We start from the raw sequence: 6,000 nt of genomic DNA on the forward strand, positions 1-6,000 counted from the left end.
GTATGTTACAAAATGGATCTTTCTCCAAATATAACTGGTTAATTTTGTTGCCCCTGTTAATGATTCATGTAACCAGATCGTACAAAGCAGAATTATCTTTTGTAGTAACTGAACTTGCATATTTTATAAAGTGAGTCTGTCAGCCTACACTCTATATTTCTGTAGTTGAATTTCCATGCACTTGTTGAATATCCTTGCTTCATTATGTTTCTGCAACATTTTTGAGTTATGCAATCAGAAACCGTGATGTATTCGAAGAAAGAAAAGTTTGCTAAAATGAAGGTTAAATATTCAAATCGTGATCAACACCCATAGAAAATGAGCTTTTATCTTACTGGTTTCATATGGAGTTTATCCATTAAGTATCATTTGTGAATTTGTTGGAGAGGTATTTTTTTATCCTGAGCTCATGAGTATAACGAACTGAATCACGTGCTCCTAGACTTTTTTTTTAACAAGATCCTTTTCGTTTCGCCTTTTACAAATATTTTATAATATATTCATTGATTTACTAAAAGTAAATAATCCTATAACCTTAAATCATAATTTTGTTAATATATAATCTTGAGAGAAAATCAGGATAGTTATATTAAGATAATATAGAAATCAAAATACATAAATATCTGTGTAAGAGCAGCAGAAAGATTGCTACAATTTATAGGAGAGTAACTAATGAAGCAGAATATAAACATTATCACTGTTTTTAATGAGAAAAACCAGTGAGACATTGAGTCCCGCCCAGGGCAGAGAAGCGTAACCAATAGACAATATAAAAACGCATGAACCAGAAACCATATGAACCAAAAACCACATACCACAGCGAACAGTAACAGACCATCCAAAATCCTTCAACGCTCTTATCGCTGATTCTTGGAGGGATATCCACCTTTCTCAATATATAATCTTTTATATTTAATATATTTTAAAAGTTATTACAAAGTTTAGTAGCAAGTGGGAAAGTTTTAAATTTCTTATTTTTAACTATAACGTGAGTAATTTAGTGAAGTAATCTATATTAATGTATTACATACCATTCAATAATCAAATCATTATATATAATGAATCTTTTTATTTTACAAATAAAAAAATACGTTACATTAATTACACATCTAATTTCATTAAATTTTAAAATTAAAAGATATGATACATTAATTACATATCTAATTTCACTATAATTTTCAAATTATAATTTTAACAAATTTTTAATATATATATAAGAGTATAAATTTATTTTGATTGATATATATTTAATATATAAAAATAAAAATAAATAATAAATAATTGTCTATGGAGTTTTGGATAGACTGTGATCACTTGCTCTGTTTAGGCATTCTTTGATTCTCCATCCTGATTGGAGTACTATATTAGACATGATTATAATATATTTATTAGTTTTGTTATTAATGTTGAAAAATTAGTAGGACACACGAACTCATATTTATGGTTGGATTCGTTCCCACAAAATTTTAAACCCGTGACCATTTTATTAAAGAGCTTTTAAAAAACACCATACTTCTAATTTAGATTATTAATATGAAATATAATATATATTTTAGGGTTTTAAATGCAATTGATATAAATTTATTTTATATAAATTGATATATCGTTCAATATATTTAAATAAAATAAAGATATTTAAAATATATGCAAAATACAAATATCTTTGTAATATTTATTAGTATTCCTTCAAGTAGTACCACCTCAATTAGCACTTGTATAGGGTATTGTCTTCCACTCGAGGCTAATTTTAAAATATAACCTCCTTATTTAGTGTCACTAAAGATTAAGTACTATTTTTAGAAACACCCTTGTCTACCAAAATGAGTTACAACACCTAACATTGTTCTATCCTTAGGACCCTACAAACCCTAGATTTTGTAATTGGTCAATGAAATTCCTACATCTTTACATTGAAAATGAATTTGTAACTTTAGTGAGGTATGGAGTAAACTTATAGTAGAGTTAAAAAAAAATGTCTCTATTTTACCAACACCATTGTCAGAGACTTATGCCAAAAAATTCTTTGGATCTTACTAATCACTTGTGTCTACCTCTCATGTATCCCTTAATTCCTTGCATCTTACTAATCACTTATATCTACCTCTCAATTATCTCTTTTTGCATCAAGTGGACATTCTAGTAATTCAAGGTATGTTTGAAAAAGCTCCTTTCAATCCATTGGTCAGATTGAGATTAGCGAGGAGTAATATTTCGACAAATTATTAGGTGGTCCCACGGCCTAGGGCCTTAACATGGTAAACACAAAGAACTAAATCTATAACCCACTCGCAACAAACTAACCACTTCAAGGTAGGATTTCTAGTGTTGTGGCCTCCCTCAATGTTATGAAAACCACAATGAATTGACAAGGTTATTTTTTGGAGGCATTATATGTCTACGTTGGTACACATATACTAGATCCATACATTGATCGAGTTGAGGAACCCCCACAAACAATGTCTAGGCCATTCACACAATCTTTATAAGTAATCCCCACATTATTTCAAGATTAAAATTCGTTGGACCACTTTTCTAAGGTTCACTCGAAGAAAGTTACCCAAATGGAACACCATTTCTTTCTATATGGCATTATTGATGCCCTTTATAAACTAAAAGATTTATATTTGAGTTCATACCATTTCCAGTGATGGAAATGGTATACAAAATCTTATGGAGGTTACACTGCCTGGGCCTAGTTTGTACAAGTCCTTGATCCTCATTTTGAATTTGACGCTCATTGCTTGGAATATCGATAAAACTATGTCAAATAAGTATAGTGATTGACTGTGTTCTTGCCTTTGAGAAATTGTCAATTCATATTGAGGGCATATCTAATTCAACTTCTAAAGAATGTTTTAGTAGGGGTCTCAAGGAGGAAATTAAAGCACATGTGGCTTCTAAGGGCTTATCATCCTTACTACTAGAAGTTTGTAAATGGATATGGAAAAGTTATTGATCCATTAACATCATCATTCAAAATAAATGCCTTTCATGGAGCAAGGAAACCAAGCAAGCCTCCTTATCTTAAAGGACATCATTTTCATTATCAAATATTAACTGTGCTATATTTTTACTATCACTTTTTCCCAAGAATGTGATACCTTGAGTGGAGGTATTGATATAAGGATGACACCCCGTGGGATTCATTAGTAAGAAGTTGTGTGACCACAATTTGAGTAAATCCACATGTGAGAAGGAAATTATGGCTATCCTTCATGCAATGGAGAGCTCATGTTCATATTTCACAAGGCACTGTTTCTAAAACAAGGATAATCATCATATTCGAAAGTATCTTCTCAAACAAAGGTTATCCTCATGAAAAAAACATAATTCGGTGAAAAAAATTCCTGGATATGAACATGAGATCATCTATAAGAAGGGTAACGAAAATATGTTGGTTGGTGCTTTATATAGACAACTTAATGAGGATGGATCTTTCCTTTCCTTATTTTTACCCATTCCATGTTGACTGAAGGAAGCTCATCAATAATGGTTGACAAACGATACTATTGATCAACTTATCCAAAGACTTCAAGATCCCAACCCTCCTAAAAGGTATACACGGAAACAAGATAAATTGATGCATAAAGGGCACACTCTTATGGTAAAGAACTCCACCTTAGGAAAAAGGGTCTTAGAGGAATTTCACTCATCACATACAATAGGTCATCGCTTTCATAAAACCTATGAGATAATTAATTATTCATTTTGTTGAGAAGGTATGCAAGCAAACATCCAAGGTTTTGTAAGTATCTATGACACTTGCCAAAAAAATGAGGTTGAGACAAATAAGATACTAGAGGCATTGCAACTACTATTTGTTCCAACACATACATAAAATTGCAACTTTATGAATTTTATAGTGAGACTCCCAATATAATGAAGTAAATCAGTGGTCATGATGGTAGTCCACTTTCTTTCCAAAAAAATTGATTTTTGTGCCTTATCACACCCATGTAATCCTTCCTCAGTTTCCTTACGGATCATATTTTTAAGGTATTTGGCATGCCTAGTTTAATCATCTCCAATTTGGATCCTAACATCACAAGTAAATTGTAGTAGGATTTGTTTAAAATTTATGGTACCCAATTGAACATGAGCACTATGTATCATTCCCAAATAGATAGTAAAGCCAAAGTGGTGAAAAGTTGTTCAAAATTTAGCTGTGATGCTTCTTAAAAATTTAGTTATGATGCTTTAATTTTGAAAATCCAGACCAATGGGCATGATATCATCTCCTCTTACCTTTGAGCTATTGATATGACCCCAAATGAAGTTGTCTATGGCCCCAAACCCTTGTTAAAAACTTCCTACTTCCTAGGCATGTCAAAGATTTAGGGAGTAGGAGAAGACATTATCTACATAGTAGAAATTTTTTTGTTATGGCCCAAAATAGATTGAAGCAACAAGTACACCAACATCACTTTGAATGTTCATCTATGGCACAATAGTTGGTATTTCTTCACCTTCAATTTTATAAATAAATATAACTGAAAGAAAAAACATTTGGAAATCAACACAAATTTCTATCAACACTATAACATCAACTAGTGCAATGGACAAGTGGCATACATGTTAGCTGTTCTAAACAACTCTAGAATTCATCGAGTGTTTCATGTATTTCCTAAAGAAGTTAGTAGAGCTGAAGTCAAATTTGCAAATTAGCTTATTAGTACTTGATGAAGAGGGTCAATTTTACTAGCACATAATACATGAAGAATTGATTGAGTGAAAATATATGCCTCTTAAGGATGCCACATGGGAACCAATCATAATTCTACAACGATTTCCTTGTCTCTATCTCAACATTGAAGACAATGTTTTCTTTGAAGGGAAATAAAATGTTAAGATCCTACTCTAACTTCTCTAGTTTAGGCTGCCTAGAAGTTTAGCACTTGAAAGAGATGTTCATCCTCTTCGAATAATTCCCATGAGATAGTAATGGATGCATAGTAATAACTTAATTGTAGATTTAGATCATTTTAGAAACTTAACCCCAAAGTCTACAAACCCAGTTGTAGATTTTGATCATTTCAAGGCTGAAATGCAAAGCTAATTGTTAATATGATTAGTTCTTGAGCCCTCCCTCCAATGAGTTTATCTACAATGAGACTTAAAAATGGCATAGTAAATAGCTATTTAATGTAAAATTGTTCACTTTACTAGTTCCATTGAGTTGTTAATACCCATAAATCATGGAACCACACGTGGTTGGAAAATTGCTTTTAAGCATCTAGTTAAAAACATGGGAGATTATACAATGTGTTATCATGTACTACTGTAACTACAGCCTTTCTCACTGAAAAGTTGCCCGGCGATTGAAAGGCACGTAAACATTACTCTCTTCCTTTAAATTACTATAATTTGAAGTTATAGCATGCGTATTTCATCTCATTATATATTGTTTATGTTCTTTTACAATTGTATTCTCTATACAACTAATTCTGTTTCAAGTTTAAAAGTTAGAGATAGCGCGAAACATCTATATTACACTGAGCAGTAGAGCACCGCGTTATTGTCACCCTACAAAAATTAAGGATATCACTTGCAACTTACAGAAATTCGTTTAATTTCACAAATCAGTCCTTCAACACGGTTATAAAAGTAGCTCCTAGTTTTATCAGTTCATACATTTTCTATATCCCTATTTCATTGTTGTTTTAACCTTTCAGTGTAAATCCCTATAATCGCCGTATTTGACTGCCTTTCCTTTTAACTGTGGTCAGCAGTTTCTTTCTCCAGAAAAGCTCTACTACAAATTTAATTACTCTAAACTCTCTGAAAGTCGATCGGATTCACTCCCAATCAGAATATACAGAGATTTGATACGCCACGCATCGCATACCTCCTTCGGCCTTTGATTCAATAAATCATTGTCTGATTGTGACCTCGAAACTAATCTTTTAATGCTGAATGAGTTGCTTCTAAAAGAGACAGACACAACAGGAGAATTAGGCTGGCATAACTATGGAGTAACTAGTGATCTACTTTCAACTGAAA

Source organism: Pinus tabuliformis, chromosome 5_2, assembly GCF_031772625.1.
Source record: "Pinus tabuliformis cultivar Carrire ecotype Pingquan chromosome 5_2, CPIR1, whole genome shotgun sequence".
Taxonomy (NCBI): domain Eukaryota; kingdom Viridiplantae; phylum Streptophyta; class Pinopsida; order Pinales; family Pinaceae; genus Pinus; species Pinus tabuliformis.